The 22,125-nt window shown below is 39.9% G+C and overlaps 2 protein-coding genes across 6 annotated transcripts in view; one reads left to right on the top strand and one right to left on the bottom strand.

Moving 5' to 3' along the window:
- Positions 1-13,463, bottom strand: part of palm3 (paralemmin 3) — a 31,133-nt gene extending 17,670 nt beyond the window's left edge. For 2 of the 3 annotated variants that reach the window (XM_086296107.1, XM_086296108.1), the window contains exon 1: positions 13,044-13,463. The gene's annotated coding sequence lies outside the window, so the exon portion shown is untranslated. The remainder of the gene's footprint in view (positions 1-13,043) is intronic. The other variant, XM_086296106.1, reaches the window with a different exon arrangement.
- A 6,448-nt stretch (positions 13,464-19,911) lies between these two features.
- The window catches only part of LOC147328010 (phospholipid phosphatase-related protein type 5-like), a 68,045-nt gene continuing 65,831 nt past the window's right edge, over positions 19,912-22,125 (top strand). Inside the window, exon 1 of one of the 3 annotated variants that reach the window (XM_086296100.1) lies at positions 19,912-20,583. The gene's annotated coding sequence lies outside the window, so the exon portion shown is untranslated. The remainder of the gene's footprint in view (positions 20,584-22,125) is intronic. The other 2 variants (XM_086296103.1, XM_086296104.1) reach the window with 2 other exon arrangements.

The following is a 22,125-nucleotide window of genomic DNA, read 5'->3' as shown; positions in this document are numbered from 1 at the left end:
GCAGCAGAGCAGACACATTTTACAAAGAGCAAACTATATATATGAACTATGACAAGGTTAAATACGTTACATGCTAAAAACAGCAGCGTTGTTCCAGCCCTAGCAGCACTGTGTGAATGCGTGTGTTTTAGGAAAAGTGTTCAGTGTTCAGATCGTAATATTAAACTGTCTGAAAGCAAGTAAAGAACAAATAAACAACCAGCAAGAAAACCTACGCTTATACAAAAGGTCAACAACTACAAAGAGTTGGACATGAAACAATGGAAACAGATAAGTCACATCTGTGAGAAAAAGAACAACAGCAAGGGTTTAAAAATACTTGCAGTCAGTGGTTAAAAAGAAATTTATAGATTGCATGAAAAAAGGGCTGACTCTGCTGGAATCTATATTCCTCATGATGCTCGCCAGGAAAGACAAAGATTTTAAGCAGTCTCTGAAATCTATACACCTCACTATCTCTTACGCAGGGCTGCAGGATATTCTGAGAAGGAATGAATGATGATGCAATTTTCAAAGAGGTAACTGGTCAATTGGAAGTGATTTTCATATGTGCTGGTCTCTTATCTTGAACGTAACCTGTTCCTGGGCAGATTAGGTGGGCAGAAAGTGAATCATATTCATAATCCTCGGCTGATTCATGAACTCCGGTTGTGATTCTCTTTCCCAACTGGAGTTTGGTTCACTTGGTTTGAAGCAGGGAGAAAAAGTTACACACTGTAACCTATTAGACCTGGAATGTCAGTGCTACATGGATCCATGTACAGAAATGAAGCAAAGCGAATGATAGGGGGCTCTTTCTTTATGGAAGGTTTAGTTTCTTTTGTGTCACAAATAGCTCAGAAAGGTACAGGAAATACTTATTGGGAACAATTTTAGTCAATACTGCAGCTTGACTGAATAGTGTTATCCTGTATCTGACAAAATGATCTACCAAGTCTGCCTTGCTGTGCCTACTGACATATTCTGTGCTGTTAAACTACAGTTTGTGCAGCCATTATGTCTTCAGGCAAACACAGATGGCTGAAAGAATACTAAATACCGTATATGGCTACCTACTGCTCGATGCTGCCCTCCGAGTGGTTCTCAAGACGGGCAAGCTTCTGATCACTGGCTATGTCAAACTCACCATCTGCCACACACATTTAAAATATTAAGTCTAGATGGATTTGGGGTGAGAAATATCAGTTCCACAGCCATTAGGCTGAGCGACTGATCAAAAGCGACAGCATGGCGAGGCCTTTGTTAAGACCTTGTCATCCACTCATCAAATCAGCAGAGGGGCTGCAGAGATTAGCACGGTCATCCAGAACATACATATGTATGATGAAGCTGAAGAATAATGCGCGACGCAGCTTGGATGAGTCATCGTGGCTTACTGAGCATGATTAACATGCAGGATTATCTGTTTTATCCAAATGTGAAGAAGTCAGATTGCTGTAAGAGTCTAACTGTACGCACTTTATAGAATGGCTCAGTTTTAGAAGTGTCAGTGTGCGGAAACACCTCTGTGATCTGAAGGTTTGTGTGAAGTCAGCTCAGGCAGTCTTAATGTAATTAAGAGCTAACAGGGGATTATTATTTTGTACTGAAGATTTCATAATGTTCACAAAGATTATATTTAAATTTGGACTAGATTAAGGTAAAATTTCAGTATTTTTTATTTGGTCTGTAAAGTCAGTGAATCTCTTCACGCCTTAAATTATGGTATGTTGGGTTGGACGTCTCTAAGGAAAGTTAACATTATACAATGTAACGACTTTGCGATTGGGCTATTAAAAAGATAAAATAATTGCATTTCATTTATCATCCATGATGCACTGAACACTTCCCTTAAGCCACCACTGAAAACCATTAACTTTTGAGAACTGTGACTGTATAAATGAAAATCGAATTGAACCTAAAACGAAGCACAAAATGTTAAATTGACCTTTTGAACATTGAACAAATTATTTTTAATATACATTTTTTGCTACTATTTGTGACATTTTTGTGCAAATGACAGAAAATGTGTTAAGAGTTTTCATCTCAATGAATAAATAAAGGCTTGATTCAGTTTGAGTGATGCGAATTTTGTCATCAGAGGATCAGCGCCCTCAAATTTGTACTCCAGTACTCGAGATGTACTCTTCAGGGACTTGAAAAAGTGAACAACAGTAACTGCTCATCCGTGGTGCCTGTAGCTGTTTGTGTGCATCCACAAGTGAGCCTAATCCCAGCCTCAAGCTTCAATTAAAACAAAACCAGTAGTTAAACTTTTAGTTTTACAGCTAGTTTTGTTTGGTTTACTGCAGTCGATGACAGTGCAACTTAGTCACTGCTTTGAAAAACACAGCTATGAGAGCATGATGAGTGGCCATCTAAAACCACCCAAGGTGTGCCTTTATCCACATCTTCTTAGCTGTGGACAGCTTGCAATTAAGCCCACGCACTTCCAAACACTATAGCCACTGTCCCACTGCAGGGCCAGCAGAAACTGCAAAGGAATGCAACACACTGTTCAGCATGTGGGTCTAATAAAATATCCCTATTAATATCACTAAAGGTTTCAGCCGTGTTTCCCTGGCCTAGGTGAAACCCATCGAATTGACAAGGAAGATGTTTGCAAAATGACCATCATGAAAGCACTGGCTAATAGCTGGGTTACCACCCAGCTTTTTGTTTGCATGTAGACTAAGTCATGACCCTGCATGACAGTTATAAAGTGTCACCCTTAAACTGTAAGATGCGTAATCACTGTGCTTTCAGTGTTTTGGTATGCACAAATTCCCTCTATCTGCAGCTACGAAACACTGTGCACAGGTAGTCAAGGTACGTATTAGTTTTCCCGATAAGTAGGAAACCACTGGTTTTTAACCCTGAGGTGGAATGCACCGAGTGGGTGGTGTTACACTCAGATGAGTGAAGATTATATGTTAGATGAGGCTTCACAGGAAAGCGAGAGAGGGTAACTCGATGTCATTACAGTCATTATAACCTTTTACAGTATATTTCACTTTGGTACATGGTGCCAGTGTCATTGCAAGACGTATACTGTTTACATAATAGCTCTAGAAGTGTAAACTTGAAATGAATCTGTAATTTTAAAATGACTAAAACCTCCTAACTTGGAGGAGCAGGGCGAGCTTCAGAAATGAAAAAAGTAAGGGGAGATTAAAGAAAGCATAAAAGACAGATGAGACGGAGACATAAAAGGAAGTAGAGAGGTTAAAACAAGCGGGAGAACAAGAATTAGAGGAAGTGAAGTTAAGAGGGGGATCAGAGTTTCAGACACCTGTTCTGACAAGTCCTGACAAGACACTTGAGGCAGTAACACCACTTTTAACAGTCTACCCGCACACATTAAGTTCACACCAAGACTCTTTATAACGCCCCTGTCTTCATTCTGTGCAGACACATTCACAACAAAGCTAGAATAAAACTAGGAATGCGATAGTAATTTCACCTGCAATAGTGCACTAACAGTTAAAACTGTAAAATAGTCATTTTTCCTAGAAATACAAAAGTGACATTCACATTGTAAGTAAATTACTGAATATCCTGAAATAACCTTTGATGATATCCTCTTATAAACGCTCTATTCCATAAAAAATATTGGACTAAAACTGAGTTTTAAACTTGACACAAGCTTATATACCGAAACTGTTCACTAAGCATAAATTTAGTTTGGAAAACATACTGGGTACTTTTGACTATTCATTCATTAGAACCTGATAAAACCATATTGGGTTTGAAAATACAATTACTCTTGTTTTGTTTAGACTTCATTTAGGAGCTGATGTGAAAAGGAGGCTTCAACTAGGCTTGGACAGACTGGGCTTGTTCTTTTCAAAGAGCACTTTAGAAGCCTTGTGCACTGGCAAAATGTCATCAAAATGAAGGAGAAGACTCTTTTCTCCCCAGCCCAAAGTGGCTCTGCCTCCTCTGCTCAATGATGCACGCAGGCAGTGAGGATGTTCATTTATATTGCTGCCTTCAGGTTATCTGTTTGTGCTGCTTTGTGGTTTAATCATTCACCACTCTCTGCATTAGGAAACTGTCGACTGTGTTAACTGAAAGCAGGTCGTGACAGGTGGCATTCATGCAGCAGAGTCTAATAAACAAAGGCTGCGAACAAATTCTGAATTAAATACTAATCAATTTTAAAATGTATTTCTTGGCTAGCGTACTGATGATGCAGACTGGGCCAGGACTTCATTTATTTTCAAGTCAGCACAGAAAAGTCTGGGAGTAGAACTGAGCGAGTACAGTGAAACACATCTAATGATCGTTATCAATGATTTGACCTCTTTTTGGTTACTAAGACTTATGATTGTGTTATTTTAGGATGTTCTACTCAAGTATTTTCAGACTTTCTATTCCCACACAATTCTTGTCCTAAGTACTCTCTTTGCACTTTAGGCAAGAGTGTGTTAGACATGTATTGGCTTGCTTCTGTGATCTGTCTGCTTGTGTGCCGGATTAGTGCGTGTATGTGTGTGTGTCAGGCAGGTTTGGAGAGGAATGCAGGACTGTTGTAATCCAGTCTCGGTTCATTTTCGCTATTGTCACCGAGTCAAAAGCCTGTAGGCCTGTTTGCCACAGGGCCCCATAGCTCAGTCATGACTACAGACATATTCTCACATATAGTACTGCAGCCTAAATCGTTTTTAAAACAACAACGGGACAACACATCATTAGAAAAGCAATCTGTAGATACAGTGAAAAGAACTCTTAAAAGATCTTTAAATTTCAAGTTTTGAAATAACCTAAGGATACAGTTCACTAAGGTAACAAAATGACCTTGGAGTTTCAAAGTGGTGTTTGTTTAAATTTGTTCTGGAGGATATCCAGTCACCTTGCAAATGTCTAGTCAGGCAACTTAATGTTTAACTTCCCTCCTTCCTTGTAATCATTGTGGACAAGCAAACACAATTTCAACCAATCATTAAATACGTTAAAGACAATACACTGATCCTTCAATCCATAGCTGTCAACACTCTCAGCTTACCATTATGTAAACACAATGTTAGAAATGTGACATGATTTTGCTGCATTTCATTTGGGCATTATCAGTGCCAGACTTAGCTAGGCTGATTTAGTTATTATGGTATAGTTTATCCCCGGATGTCAAACTCGTTTTACACAGAGGGCCACATACAGCTTACTTTGATCTAAGGACGGCCAGATGAGTCAAACTTGTAAAGATGTTTAACTACACATTAAAATGCTGTGTCATGGCAGTGAATGAAAGACATCCGTCATTTGTGCTTAAATTGTAACAAACAAATGCGTAAAATTACAGGTGAAGTTCTGGTAACATAGCTAGTTTTTGTTATTTCACAGAAGAAAAATCCCTTCTTTTTCTGTTTTGTTAAATGGGGGCCCGTTGTAGAAAACAAAACATGTACTATAGTTAAATTTCTATAGTAGATAGTGGGGAAAAATGAAAAAGTCTACAATTTAAGCTTCACATTTTTCAAAGTGTCCTTGCCGGGCCGATTCTAGCCCTGGGGCATTATGTTTGACAAACCTGGTTTACCCTACCAAAGAGTCTAACATTTTTAAATATTTTTTAAACATAGTCATAGACAGTTAGGGAAATCTGTCACTTAAACCAGCGGTCCCCAACCTTTTTTGCGCCACGGACCGGTTTATGCCCGACAATATTTTCACAGACTGTCCTTTAAGGTGTCGCAGATAAATACAACAAAATAAAAGTAGTACCGGTACTGAAAAAAAAGAAGATTTATTCATAACACACGTGAAAAGACCCAGGAAAACCGAGTTAACGATAAAAACGATAACAAAATAACGCTGAAAACCGATAAAAACCCTGAAAACCATACATTTCACACCTGAGCCTCTACTCTCGCGGCCCGGTACCAAACGACTCATGGACCGGTACCGGCCCGAGGCCCGGGGGTTGGGGACCGCTGACTTAAACAACCCTCTTTTTCAAAATTAACTTTTTCTACTGCTCACTGAGTGACTCTGCTCTGCTGACCTTTGGCGTTCCTCAGGGATGTGTTGTAGGACCTAATGTTTTCTTTAACATTCTTCTTTTAACAACATATTTTTCATCATTATGAAAAAAAAACCCAGAGAAAAATGCACACCTCACATATTCTCAGACTTCTTAACTTCAGCTTTAACATGTTTAGTTTAGTTTGGATTGCAAACACAAGCGCACAGACACACACTCATACTTATGTAATTGTTATAAACAGCTGCATTCGTGTGTAATGGTTGTCCATAGAGACGCCTGCTCTGGCATTGTGGAATAGTTTATTAGGCTAAATAATTAACTGCCTTATTTATCTTGAGCTTATCTAATAAAAACATTCAACAGTTTGTGCACCTGTGTCTCCGTCTTCATCTCGGGCTCTTAGAGCCACCCAAAGCTGAGTGGCTCTAAACACAAGTGGAGTAAGCTATCACAGATAAAACAGGGTTTGCTGCTCTTCTTCATGTTGCCCTCAAGCTTTTTTTGTGCTGATATGCTTTTTTTGCCTCACATTTGTAGTCTGACGACTTCTCCTTTTTTTCACCCCTGCCTGGTTCCTTTGCTATTGCATAGAAGTCTTTTCCTTCAGTAGTGTTTGTTCAGTCCTGATTCCAAAAGAAAGAACATCTAATAAAGCAGTTCTCCTTTTCTACTCTTCTCGGAGTTTCTTGATTTTACATTTGGTGTGCGGGATTTCAATTAATGGGGCTTGTAGATGAAGATGAACACATTTTCTGAAAAGAATCCATATACACATTTCTTCCTTCGTTCACACAGATGTGACACAGTTTTATACATCTGTCCCCTGGCCTTTGCTCCAAATCACTCCTTGGGTAGAGTACAGTGTCGTTCATCTTGATTTTCTTTTCCACTTAAAGGGGATCTATTACAATTTCTCCAACTTTCAGTCATTCACACACACACTATTATCATGTTGGATGCTCATATTTAAAGATGGCCAAAACTGCAAATAATAAACTCATTGTCTGTGTAAGTCACCCCATACTTGAAATGCTTGTGCTTAGATACTCTTACATGTGTGATGTCGGACTGGGAAAATTCATAATATAATCATCTTGGCTTAAGGAGAGGTTCAAGAGCTAAAACTGCTCATTTTAGACAAAAGATGATGCTGCACCAGGACACCAAAATAAAATAAAAGGGGTTGTTTTGTTGATCACATAATGCTTATTCTGTGAATACAATGAAACTTAAGAATTAAGAGGTAGATAAGAAACCACATTAAGAAACCATGACCTTATTCACTCATATCCTCCAAATGTAGAACATTACCTCCTTGGTTCCTATTTATCACATAAATCCAAAATCCCACTCTTAATATGAGGTACATAAACTCCACAGGTCATGCTATCTCAAGTCCTCGTACACCTCAGACTTTCAGTACAACCGATTCTGCAGTGGTTGGATGCATTAGTTATGGGCATGAGAAGGAGTATACAACACTAGTGGGTGGTTTTGTGGAGTGGTCTGGGAGAAATAATCTGCTTATGAATGTGAATAAGACCAGAGAGATGACCTCAGAAGGAAGAGGACAGCTACACAACCCATGTCTATCCTGGCGCAGGATGTTGATATGGTGGAAGCGTACAAGTACCTGGGCGTCCACATCAACAACGGGCTGGAAGACCAGTGCTGTATACAAGTTAAGGCTGCATACAAGAACGAGATGAGCAGGCTCTGTTTCTTAAGGAAATTCAGATCCTTTAATACAAGCAGCAAAATGTTGGAGATTTCTTCCAAAAGTCCATTAGTGAGTGCAGTATACTTTGCTGTGATCTGCTGGGGATGCAGAATCAGACCTGCTGACACAAACAGACATAATCAACTGATTAGGAAGGACGCCTCTGTGACTGGCTGCAAACTGCATACTTTTGGAGGGGAGAGGAGGTCAACGAATAAATAGTTTTCCATCACTGACTCATTGTATCCCCGTTGTTTGTTAATTTAGTGGCAGCAAGTTGTGAAATGATTTTGGTCCCTTAGCTTGTCAGTTTGTGGACTGAGCCTACCTGGTTGGAAAATGTTTTACGTACGGCCAAAACTTAACTACACCACCTTATTCTGTACAAGAATGTTTGGTTCTTTGCAGTACTGAAATCTATTAAAATGGTGTAAATGAATATTATTTCCAACCATATATGCTTGAAAAGTCTTTTGTAGCAGAAGTATAGGCTTGGCAAGGGTTTCAATAGCAGCTGACTCAATAACACTTTACCACACTAAACAGGCTATTAGTCAATGTATGAAGGTAATAACTCTCTTTATCTACAGAGCCAAACTTTGGAGTTGGCCATTAAAGTCTGGCACGTAACACCTGCAACTCCATCACAAGCTCTGTGTCTAGTTAGACTTATTGACAGAAATCCAGTAAGAGTGAAGAGTCCAGTAAGAACAAAACCTTTCAGAGCAGGTATGATACACACGTTTCTTCAAATATCCAGAAAGGTTACAGCTCACAATCTCTCATGGTTGCCATTAGACACGGAAAAGGGGTTTAAATGCAACTTCAAAACAACATGTTGAACATTAATTGGTATAAAAACTCGTGACTGCAAACAATTATACAAAATAAACTTCAATAATAAGGGAACAAGTAATATGGATGGGTTTCCAGGTACAGACATCATCATGTGTTCTGGACCTTTCTTTACTGGGAGGGGCAGACGTAAGAGCATAGGACCTTTCTTGACCAAGCAGTAGTTGTACTAATTGTATTTTACTGAATAGCGGACAAGGACACATACCTCTAGGCAGCAAAAGAAAACAACACATGTCAACCCCCTCTGATGATGAAAATACCGTGTTTATGCTGTGATTGCAATAAGCATTTCTGCCAGGACTAAACCACAGCCACCAAGCCCCTACAGACAAACTATGCTTGGTACATCAGTTATATTTTCAGTGTGGGATGTAGATCTGTCACTGGCAGTTTGTGCAGTTCAGCTACAGGTGAGGTTCTTCCAAAATTAGTTGTGAAGTGGCAGTGAGAAGATGTGGTTTACCATATAATTGACTAGACAAGAGCATCACACATTGGCTGCAGCTATGGAAGGATGCCTAACATTAGACTGATTTCTGGAATCACAAAAATGTGAGAAGACTTCAGCTTCTCCCACCACAAAGACACAGACTCACCAAAAATGTGGACACAGTCCTTTCAGTTTTGTTTTTTTTAATTGGGCTGTTTTGTTAAACCACTTTAGTGCACATAATCTAAAACATATCCAGTTCCTGTTTTGCAACCATGCTATTCCAGTGTTTTAAACATCCAATACTTCAGATAAAGATTACCACATTGTTCAGAGTAATTGTTGCGTACAGTGTGCATTAGTGGGATTCTTTTGTTACATCTGTGCATTGCTTGATGGCCAACCTGACTTTGTAACCTAGTAACCACAACTGTGGGCTTTTTTTTTTTTTTTTTTTCTGATGTCTTGTGGTTGTATTACTTATGTTATCATCTTTGTTTCATTTGCAGATAGAAACACCAAATCATTCTAGTTTCTGGAACAGAGCTGCAGCTAGCAGTTACTCTCATTGTTCTCCATTATTGATCAGTTGTTTGGTTCGTATCACCCTCCCACATTTCTAAAAGCACAAGGTTTGTCATGGAGCGCTTGTGTTGTTAATTTATTATCATATAAAGAGTAACACAAAGAAAAATCACAACTGAGACACTGATTCAGATAACCTTTTTGGATTTTTGCTTGAAAATGTACTTAAATGATCAACAGTTTTGCACAAGCAGCAGCTTAATTTGCTGTTAATTACCATTGTATGTCCATCAGAAAGGCCAGATTATCCTGTGGCGGTTCATTAACATTCCTTTTCTATGTATAAATTTGAATTTTACAAGTTGACTTTCCTCCAACGTTTAATATATGATAAAAGCCACAAAGGCACAGGTGACATCTTAATGAAGACTGCAATCTTACACCACAATTTAAAAAGAAATGCATTAGAGGGATGTTTTAAATGCTGGCAAGCTAAGAAGCTAAAGTATTCAGACAGCTTTCAGGCAGCTCTGATATTTCTTGTTATCTCCTCAGACTCCTTCGCTGCCATAACACATTACTTAACTCCCTAATCCTTGACCGCTTGATTAATACTTTTCTTGTGCAGACAAAAGAAGGGATCTTTACTCTTTACCCAGTAAACTGAAGATAGTAAATGTTTTTCCATCCACCCCCTCCCTGTTCGTACTGTCAGCGAGGATTTTCTGAGGCTTTAAGTCATTATTATTGCAAATGAAAGGAATACCACACACAGGCGTTGATTTGAAGAGAAAAACAGTCGTCTGTGCCTAAACAAGACAAGCTAAAGAGACCTGACAAAAAGATGAATCTTATACCACTGTTGATAGCTCAGTATTAGGGAATGGTTGCCATGTGAGGCATCTTCGAAGTGACATGGTGACATATCGCTGAAACATCCTCCAAGGTCATGTAAGCAAACTAGGAAACAATATTCTAGGATGAACTCTTCTTAAAGGGAGAATCCATCCTTTTACACAAATCAATATCTTCACTACTAAAATCGGAAAAGTTAAACTAGGTTATATCTTGAAGGTTATGCTGGCTTGGGCAAAAAGATTTCTAACAAGAAAGCCTGTGTTATAAACAGGGCATGTCAAGTTTTAAAAACATAGCAGTGCAAAAAGCTGGAAGGCTCTAACCAGGGACGCTTTTAAGTTCTGTTTTAAAGCTTGGCCCATATTAGGAACTAAGTAAGAATCTATCCATGTATGATGTCTTTGATGCAATACCTAATTGGTGGAGGAACTGCAGTATGAGTCATAAAGTCATAGTGGGACACAACAGCTTTGCCTAAAATTCGAATTCCAGTTGCTAAAATTTAAATACTGGCAAATGAAACCTAAACCAAATAATACAAGAATGCTGAGACCTTTCTGTCGCAATAGGAAAGACTAAAAAAAAGCTTTACATGTGACCATTATCATAGTAATCTGTTGTTTGCACAGGAACCAGCTCTGCCCATGCTCTGCAATCTGAGTCTAATTCTCTGTTTAGCCAAAAAAATAACCTGAAGCAAGATGTGCATTTTGCACACTGAGATAGAAGCATGAGGCACAGAGTGTGTGTGAGGTAGTACGCCCAAGCAGTACCACACAGTGAGCAGCGGGAATCATTAATCAGGCAAAGCTCCACAGAACATACTTTTAATGGAAAAAGTTGCACTTGTGTAAAAAGCTCAGCTAAAATTTGACAATGTGCTAAAAATCATGGAGGAGTTGGTTACTGGTGTCAATGCTTCAGTGAGGGGCAAAGAAATGTGTAAATCCAATCTCACTTAAACCAGGGATGGACAGACTTTCACGGAGAAATGCTGGAGGCGATTTGACAGTGAGGAATTTCCCTCCTGCTGGAAATTCATCCATCACCCAGTTTGCCAAGCAAAGAAGTGGTGGGTTTCATCACTCCCAGCTACACTTTTGTCTCCTCCCCTTTATCTTTCTGTTTTTTAATCTCCCTCTGCCTTGTCAGAGTCTAACTCTCCAATGCTCTTTTCAACAGGATTTGAAAAGATAAAACTCTTGCTGATTGGTGGTGCTGACGACCACACAGTCTCTCCTGTCCTTTTATCTGCCTTTAACAGCCCGCTCTCTCTTCCTTTTTGCACATTTGTGTAGATTTCTGCAGATTCATATAAAATCTAAATGCTCTGCAAGCGACGTGCATGCGGATCTGGCTGCTATGGTATATTGTTTGTGCATCAAAGATAAAACTTTTCAGCTGAACAACAACAAACAGGCCGTCACTTTTTGCTACACAGGAGTTGGCTTTATTACTATGACACAAAGCAAGAGAGACTGCTGTGACAGCCAAAATGCAACAAAGACATCCACACCATTAAAAGTATGAAATTAAAAAATACCCTTCATGCATGTTTCATTTGTGTCCACATAATGTGGAACATTCGAAGGCTATCTTAGACAGATGTGCTGTCTGGCTTCTTACAGAAGATATTAGCGAGTTTAATGGTTATTTAAGATAAAAATAAAACTGTCACTGTGCAAGAGCAGAAAAACACAAGTTGGAATCAAACAGATGAAAATGTGACAGCAGCTGAATGCAGCACAACTTGCTCTTGGTTGACATTTCAGTCTCCTTCTTTCTCCAAATGGCCTCAAGGCCCTCAGTCCTTCAACCTGACAGAAGACGAGCCATGTCTGGAGCTCCTGCTGGGCGCTCGGCTTGTAAATCAGTATACTCAGCTGCATGCTAAGCAGCCTTTGTTTGATAGGCTGCAAGTTAAATACTGGTTGTTTAAAAGCGAAACTCAGAACACAGATCCTGCATGGCTGTTGGCGAAAATGATGAAACAGCAATGTGTTCCGCTGTAAGTTAGTGAGTCATGAGAGCGAGAAAAACAAATGTGTGGTTGGTCTGATATGCACACCTTAAAATCTGCCTGCTGTGTATCCGTGTGCGGGGTGTCTGCGAGCACCGCTGGTGACATGCAGCTGCAACAATAACTACAAACATGCAAAAAGATGGAGCCTCTATCTCAAACCACATTTCTTGAAGCTACTCTAAATGAACTGCAGACTTGTGCCTCATGGGCGTAATTACCCTATCTCTCAAAACTGATAGAAAGATATTGGAGAACAGAGACGCAAATAGTCTGATACTTAACTGTGAAAAGTTGGGGGTTTTTTGGTGGGGGGTTAAATGATAAAGTCCTAATATGCAGGACCAAAATTTTCTCTGTGAGTTGTATTAATGTTTTTGATCAGGATTAAAGAAACTAAAGAGGGTCCGAAAAAAATAACATATGCGACCCTTTTAAAATTATTTCTTAATGGCTTTAATCAAAAGGTAACTCATTAATGTAGAATGCTTAACAGAGGTCAGACAAGTCAACAGCAGCATGGGCTGTCCCAACACTGTGGCTGGGCTCGCTTCCACCTCTTGGCTCAAACTCAAAAGGTGTCAACCGACCACGTACACCAAATACTTGTTGCAAATCATGCAAAGAATATTCACGGGGAAAATGAAAACATTACGCTGTTACTCACCAGCTCAGGCTTGCCCGCTTGATGATATTATAAGTCCAACACGGTGGGAAAGCTGAATTACACAAAATAGAAAAGTTAAAAAAAATGCGGGGAGAAAAAAAAGTGACCCTTCTTCCGGCTCAATCAATTTTATGAAGAGAGCAAGAAGAGTTACAAAAAATGCGACACAAACTCCCCGGGTAGTGTAACTGTACACCTGAGTAGCTTCAGCGCGGAGCTGGCCCCAAAATGTGACAGTCGTCACATGGAGGCTGGACGACGCGTCGTCAAATGTGTGAAACTTTTTACTTTGAAAGAAAATAAAGTCCTCGTCAAACAGAAAGCGCTTGAAAAAGTGAAAGAGTCCTGCCTTTCGGCGCTCTCCTGCTCTTCCAAACCCGCTTTTTTGGAGTGTATGCGTGTGTGAGGAGGACCAGAGTCGGTCTGTCCGGCGGTTACCTGACTCCAGTCATTACCGTGAGGCCAGCCCTCCTCACAACAGCAGCTGCCGCCTCATGTTTCCTGGTATTGTCGCTCTGAGTGGCTGCAAAACCGACAAACAGCTTTCCTCAAAAGCAACAGGTTGAGATGCTTTCCTCTTTTATTTGCCGAGGACTGAGCTGTGACCTGCGGCTCTGGCTCTGATCCGTTACATTAACATAAGAGTAACGGCGAAAACTCCAGTTACTGTAGTATTTACTTTTCTTCGCGTTTCCTTGTAGCTGTGTAGCTGCACTGTATTAAACCAAGTCTCAATGCTTGTTTCTCGTAGGTGTGCAAGGCCAAGTCGTTTAAAAGGTATGACCATCACGAAAGTCTAACCAGGGTATGAACAAAAATATAATTATCATTATTAGCATCCCTTTCAGTTTCAGTTTCATTAGTGGCAAAATTAATATGCATGCTTTTTTTCTCTCTCTCTTTCGTATGTGTGCAGAGGTGGATGCTATCTGATTTGAACCCGCTGTTAGATCTGCAATACATTTACCCAGTGGCCGCCCCATCTAACACAGCTAGCCCAGCTTCCTGTCTGTTTTCAAAGGAAAAGAAGCTTATTAAAAATAACCGAACTCAGAGCAATTATAACACTTCAGAGGACTGCGCAGTAAAAGTGCAGCTAATTGCATGTAATTAGGTAGCCTATATATTGTGATCCAGCTTTATGATTATTTGTGATGCTGTTCAGCTCCTTTGTGTTATGCTGACAGGTGTTTATATTATTTTGACCAGTCTTTATATACCACCAGTCACCTCTAGCTGTGAGGTGAGTGGGTGGTATATATTGGATTGCCCAATATGTAGCTGTAAAATTAATAGACTGTAACTGCTCAGGGCTGCATTAAGCTATGCGTGTATTTATTATTTATATAGGATGGGAGCCAGGGATTAGATTATAAAGTGTGACCTGTGGGTCATCTGCCTAAATGCTCCTGAGTGTCTGATGTAAACAGGTGCCTGAAATCAACTAATTCAGCTGCATTCTGGTTGCTTGATGGAAACACGAGAGGCTGTTTGGAATATTAATAAGCAAATGAGACAAGGGTAATGTAGGAGTGGGTTGCACATTTATTTGGAATAGCTAATGTGTCATGTCCCTAACCTTTATTTTTCTGTTTGCAATATTTTAAAAAGCAGGGGGGAAAGACACAAAGAAGAATTTCTTGTTGCCTTTGGTAGTAATTTTGCTTGTTTTGTGAACATATTAAAGCCTAACAAACTCTGCATCTACTTTTAAATTACTCTTCAAAGCTTACTTTAACCAAAAGTTGTTTTTAAATAAATAATACAATATTATTTCTTTATCATCCATTTCTTCTTATCGTTAATTAATTCATTACTTAGCCTACCTCTCATAGTCTGTCTGTCCAGGTTTTATGCCGTGCTTTCATATATTGTTATTTTAACTGTGTTTGCCTTTCTTTTTGAGTTTGGATTGTGATCTATTGTCCTGCTTTCTGTACAGCACTTTGCAACCACACTGTTTTGAACAGTGCCCCACAAACAAAGCCTCATTGCTACTGGTAATCATTCAGGCTCTTGTGCAGAAAAATCAATGTTGAGATGCAGATGAATAGTAGAGAATATATATGCTTGTGTTATGATATATTGCCTCATATCAAGGAAAAAGGGTGAAAAGCAGGCACGGTTATACCATTCTGAAGTCCTAATCTCAGACAGTGTCACATACCCCTTCTTATATATCAGCTTTCCAGATAAAGAAGCTCAGTATGTCTCTGCACTGTCGGCAAGCAGCTAGGCTGTCCTTGTGTCTACCAAGGAGCCAAAACACCAGGCACCACAAGAAAGCCAAGGTCATCATCCTAAAAGCTCCATTAAGACTAATTTCGTTTAACCTCCAAAAATCTAATGCACTATCATCTTCACAGTCACCAGATCTGTGTGTTAATTTGGACAGAATCTATTTCAAGGTGCACTTTTGGTGAGCTGGTAGGCACTGGGCCCAAAATCCTTACTAAAGTTGTTTTCACATGTGCCCTGCAGCAGATTTTTCTAGACATTATTAAGAGGAAGTGCACGGGAAAATACTAATGTCTGACTCAGGGAGACTGCCCATTAATCAGTCTTTAACCTGCCAGTTCCCTAGTACAAAATACATGTGAGTCCAGTTGTGCAAAGTTGGGCCGATAGTGCCTTTAGTCCAGTAAATTTACAGCTACTGAGTAGTTGTCTGGCCTCCTGTACTCCCATTGCTCATTGCAACTCAACGATGTATTCCCATTAGCTGACGCAATCTAGCTCCGGCTCTTTGTCACATGTGAGGAAGGACAGCTTCAGACAGTGTCTTGACCTGATTCACATGACATTATCTATGGTTCACGTGTGAAAAAGTCTCAGGGCACTTTATATCAGTGATAAAATAATTTTATGAGTGACAGAAAGGACAGACCAAAGGCGCTATTCAGCTACTCTATAGACCCATGAAATAAAACTAGGCCAAGCTATTTTTACGTATCATTACAGCTTAGTCATATTTCATTTATACTACATATACTTCATCCTCATTTTCCCGCCATTAATTGCTTTTTTAATTTTCCCAAATGTAGGGTATGAACCCCTGATGTCCAAGCGTAACAAGTTCTTTAGAGATGTATTTTAGCCTCATGAATCACAGCTTAGCTGACCTGTGCTGTCTCTTCTTTATAATCCCATTTTGCTTAAAATCTGATTAATTCTTTATATCTGAAAGTCCCTACCATGGCAATTTGAAGTAAGAATGTCCTTGGCTGTGATCCCCTACAGTGATATTATATGAAATGAGTGCATCCACTGACTCGTCCTACTTCTAATTCCCCAAGATACAGTCTTCACACCACACCAGAGAGAGAGAGAGGGAGCACGCAGGCTAAAATCATATAGATAACAATACAGCAACTAGTCCTTTGTCTGTGTTTGTAGGGGAGGCATTTGGCAGGGTAGCAGCGTTTCTTTAACAATACTGCATGCACAGGCTTTTTGTACCTTTGTGTTCACGTGTAGAAGTACCAGCACGGCTCTTTGTTTGCCTGCATCTGTTTTAATGGCATAGTTTGAAAAAAGCGCTGTTCTTGTCTGCGTGCTTATGTAAACACAATACAAATGTAAAGAGGAAGTGGGAACACTGGTTTCTAATGGGCGGTTTACTGACAGGGTTTTGTGGTTTTTAAGAGACAGAATTATCTCAGTGAGGTTCAGCCAGGTTGTTTGCCGTGTAGGTGTTCTCACACATAATCAGGTAAACAGGTACTTTCCACAGTTGTAGCAAACAGCACGAAATAATACACTTCATTCATACATTTTTGGCAATCCAGCATCACACAAACAACTAAAGGCTGGCTAGTTTCCATTTGACTGAGTAGGAAACTTTGTTTTTACATGTACCCTGGTCATCAGATGCTCTGTATCTAGAAAACATTGGGGTTGCGGTTCATTGGTGAAAACACCTTGTGTCTTCTAACAAACCAGTGTGAGCACAGTTGTTAAGGCAAACATTAACAGGGCAGACGCTTGTCAGCACAAAGGTATAACCTGGGGCTGAAAACAGTGCTGACATAAGATGTGACAGTGAAGGAGTAAATCTTTGGACTTCATCTGGTGCTTGCAAACAATTGTGTGTGTGTGTTTATGTGTGTGTTGTCAAGCATTTAAGTAATGTTAAGCTTCACCTTTATTCACCATCACCTGTATTCAAACAGTCATGTGATCCACTTGTGACGTAAATGCTGATTAGGTTATCAGCATCACATGACTGTTTTTACATTACTTCCATGCCTGAAAAGTCCTTTCTAGTGCAAACCTGTGACCTGTGAAGATTTAGATCCTGCCACTCTCTAATAAAACATTAGCTGCACACTTAATAAAGATTTGTGAAGTCTATTGTAAACACAAAGCTGTAGTTCCTATAGATGGGGCTATAAGGAGTGTGTTCAAAATGACTGTAAAGATGATAAGTGTACTGCATGTGTTTCTGTTTGTGTGCATGTCCACTGCACTTGTGTGTCTCAGTGTTTGCAGGCTACACATGCCCACCTCTGTGTGCTTGCTCTATTTAAAGAGCTCTGCAGTGTCTTACCTTGCTTGTTTTGCCCTTGACTTTGTCAACTTTTCGTGCTTTTTCTGTTCTTAGAAAGCGTGATGCAATCTAAGTTATTTTGTCAGACATACATCGTGGTATCAGACCAGACGGGCATATCTAAAAGCATCAGCTGTCATAGAAGAGATATTACAGAAAAATGTACACCTGCAGTGTTTGGGCTAAAGTGATGGGATGGAAAAAGTAGCTCTCCTTTGGGAGATTATAAAAGACAGATATTAATGTAGTCACAAAAAAATACTGCAGTTCTTATGATGTCCTCGCAGGAAGCAGGTGCTGTGGTGACAGGAAATTTGTATCTGTGCAAAAAAAATCCACTTATCCTTATTTTTTTTTATTCAGATTTATTAGCTGTGCAGTTATTGATATGATTTTCTTTTATTTATTTTTTTCATGCCCAACACTTTTTTGTTGCTTCCGAGAGCAGTGATTTAGGCTAGTTGCTAAAGTGTTTTTTTTTTCCTGTGTGTGTTTTACAAGTGGTGTCATTAAGGCAAGGTCATTATTAAGTGGCACTTGTTGAATCTACATTGCGTTTGTGCTGTAATAGCATACACGTTTCTGCGTATTCACATTCCTTTCCTTGATATACCATTCAATGAATGTATTAAGTTACCATGGGAACCATGACATCTGTGACACCACGTGATATTATCTCTGATTTTCAGAAAAAAAGAAACACACTTTACCACATGTGGTCCGTTGTCCCTCTCCAGCTGTGAATGATTCGTTTGAGTGCATTAGAAAGGTGGGTGGCTTCCTGTTAACGACGGAGATGTATTCAAAAAACTGTGTTAGCAATAGGGATGCCAAACACCTTTACTTATTCTTTTATTCTCTTTAGATTTCATTCATCATAATGCTATAGTCTCAAGATGCAATTTGCTATTATTGCCTCGCTTTTATATATTTAAGAGGGATGCAGATATCGTAAACAAGGTTGGTTTCAGCTTGTCATCTAAGGGTGGGGTTTTGGAAGTAGTGGGTGGAAATTTAAAAGGAAGAGGTTTGAAAAATGGATTGGTAATTTCAGATCAAAAGCTCTCTCAATCTCTCTGAGATTATGTTTTTGTTGTTGTTGTTGTTGTTGTTGTTGTGTGTGTGTGTGTGTGTGTGTGTGTGTGTGTGTGTGTGTGTGTGTGTGTGTGTGTGTGTGTGTGTGTCCCTGACAAGGACTAAAAACACTTAAATATATCTATCACTGTTTTGTTTTGTTTCTTATCCAAGTTAGAGTGGGTTGGAGCCCCAGAGGAAGCCCACATGGCCACAACAAAATCAGCAAATTCTGTCAACAACAAAACGAAACTTAGAACACAAATTTTGTTACAGTGCATTTAGAAAAGGTTATGATTTTAGGTGTTTTTTTTGTTGTTTGGTTTTGTATGTGCATGTGTGTGTTTGTGCTAGTATGTATGATTGAAATATGAATTATCGGAGTTCCTTCTGTTTCAGAACTCTGTGTGTCTGTGAATGCAACAACAAATTTTTTTCTTGTCTTTGTCATTTTTTTCTTTGCAGTCAATGTGAAGCCGCAGCTGTATGATGTGCCAGTAGTCCGAATGCATCTTCAGTGGACGCCACGTCCTCTGTCAGTGTGAACAGCCAGCCAAGACAAGACACTACAGCATAAAGAAGTAAAGTATAAGCTCACAATATAATCTGTGCAGGCTACGTCCACCCATTGATGAATGTAATTGCGATGCCTATATGAGACAAAGAAGTACAGACCTGTGCAACAGTGCTGCCTGGTTATTTCACAGTGGTCCAACAGTTCAGCCTCTGCAGCATGTCTAAATATTTACCAAAGGTTACCAGCACATCAACATGTATATGCATGCGCGGCCACAGAAATGCACAAGGTTTCGTTTTAGCCCTGAGGGAGGCAGAATTTATTAAAAATTATGCAGTGTGCTCTTACGTACATACAATAGCCCAGAAAGCTGCCCGTGAACTTTCACCTGAAGGCCCGTGACCTACATTGAAGCGTGTGGGGGATGCATCCCACTTTTCCGCTTGACGATGCATCATTAACCTACTTCTGACTGTCCAAAGCCAAGTCCCTGCAGCTCACCTGAACCCACCGTTGAATTTAGATACAAAAGCACACACACACGCACACATACGAAATGGCACCATACCATTAGTTTATTTTTTTTCTCCATTGCTTTGGCTTTCCACTTTACCATAATTACACAACACACAATGGTACACTCGCTCTCACAGAGTACATGATGTCTTCCTGTGTCAAAGTGGTTTCCTAGGGTACTAAAGTGCACAGCATCTACCATTTTAGCCACTGTGTTGCTTGACACACATACAGTCCCTCCTTCTCTCTTTATCTAATGCTCTCTCTCTCTCTCTCTCTCATACACATTCTGGCTGCTTTCTACTCTCAGTCTCCACTCCTGCCTTCTCATTCTCTTGTTCCCTCTTCCAACTCTGTTTTTTCTTCTTCTCCTCTTTGCTTCTCCTCCTCCTCCTCTTCCTCTTCCACACACGCATACAGATGCACACACACATTTTCTCTCTCGCTTTCTTTCTCTCCCTCTCCTCATATCCACCGGCAACTGAGCAGGCTCCCTCACCAAGCCCGTGGATCCCTTCACTTGACTAATTAGCCTTGAAGTGCTGTTGAAGATCATCATATTTAGCTTAGTGACCTAGCGGCAGAGTGCAGACAGATATAGACTTGGCTGGCTGGAGGCAGAGTGCCTGGCAGCGGGCAAGCTCTCTATCTCTCTCTATTCACACTCACCGCCGAGGGCTTCTCAGTGGCGGAGCGGCGGAAGTGAGGGGCGTTTTTGCTTTGAAAGAGACGAGAAGGGGAAAAGAGAAAGAAGCGGAGCTGAGACCACAACAAAACCTCAGAATGGAAGTCCGCTGCAGGAGCACAACCTCCTAGAGACAGAAACTGTGAGGTGGCAGCCGTTACTTTGCAGCAGCACTGCTTCCAACAAAAAGACATAGAAGGTGAGACTTTTTCAAACCAGTTACTGCTGTGTTTTTTTCTTCTGGCTCTTTTGGGAAACATTTTGTTCCTAAATTTGTGTGAGTGTGGGTGTGTGTGTGCAAGAGAGAGCGAAAAGGAAAAAGTGTGAGTGCAGATGTGCATCAGTGTGACCCACATTGTTGAACCTGAGGAGCAGCACAGCAAGAATTCTCTGTAGGATGTCTCTCTCCCCTCTCTCTCCTTCTCTCTCCTCTTATCTCTCTTCTCCTCTCCTTCTCTCTCTCTCTCTCTCTCTCTCTCACACACACACACACACAGACTCGCACGCAGCTGTGTGACACCACTTGTTGACCTGACATCCAAACTGACATGCTATGAATATTGAAATACTGGTCAGTTGTATGCGTGCACGCATTAGCCCGTGCACACATTTGCATGAATATCAGTGAATGTGTGAATGCACCTGTGCATGTGTGAGATAGTGACTAACTCTTTTTGTGCTGTGCTACCAATGCAAGGCTTAAGGGTGAAAAAAATCATTGTGAGCAACATGGACAGCAACACAAAAGACAATCAGACACAGCTGTCTTATGCCTGATTGCTTCTCACTGCTTTGGAAGATGGGAACATAAAAGAAGACCCAAATACAGTATTTACAGCATGCAGCCCCCTGTGTGGGAATGTATGCATATACAATACACAGTCTTTTGATCTCCTGCCATAACCTAAACAATCTTGTCTTTCATGCTCTGAAGCAGAACCTTACAGTGGAATAGTGTTTAATTAATGAAGCAGACAGGTGGCCTTGAAATTAAAGAATCAAATACATTTATATGAACCACAGCATGAATACTTGTGTCCGTTTCTTCATTAAGCGTACATGTCTGAAGGAAATTCTTGAATATTATAAGAATTTTTGGTCATTAACAAGCCTCATTCAGGTCTATAAATAGCGGGACATGATGTTTGATAACTGCAGAGGAACTACTGATTCTTTAAGTTTGTGCACAATGTCACCTGAGGGTGATTTTTGCCCAAATTGGGATTTTTAATTTAGAAATCTTCCATGTTTAAAGTGACAAAAATAGAATTTTTTCACTCCTTTCACAGCATAAGATGATTATATAAAAAAAATAAGTTCTTTAAATCTTATCTTGTTGCTGCCTCAGAAGTCAGAAAAAGCTTTGATAGCATATATGTATGAGCTTAAATTATCTGCTAGGGGAAAAAAAGCTGTTAAAGATGAGAGAAGATCTAAATGAATTCCGGGTCGTCAGAGTATTACATCTTTAATTCTTTCTTTATTAATGCATATATTGTATCTCTACTATGCATACTATGACAGCGTTTAACTGCCGTGCTCCTGTTCGTCATGCAAATGTGCACTTTGAATCGCCGTCACGAATAACAAGATGGTGTATTTTTAGTGTTTGTGTAAACAGGAATGAATCATTTACCTTGTTTTTACTCTTATTTTATTTTTAATCTGGCTTCTATCATTTTAGGATGTGACTGATAGGGGGTCAAGTGCACAACGAATGCATGGACACACTCCAAACTTG

This window comes from Aulonocara sp. 'chitande type north' Nkhata Bay, linkage group LG6 (genome assembly GCF_057382095.1).
Source record: "Aulonocara sp. 'chitande type north' Nkhata Bay isolate Kocher_YH1m ecotype deep benthic linkage group LG6, A_spYH_male_GT1.1, whole genome shotgun sequence".
Classification (NCBI taxonomy): Eukaryota; Metazoa; Chordata; class Actinopteri; order Cichliformes; family Cichlidae; genus Aulonocara; species Aulonocara sp. 'chitande type north' Nkhata Bay.
This window is presented reverse-complemented; position numbering and strand designations above follow the sequence as displayed.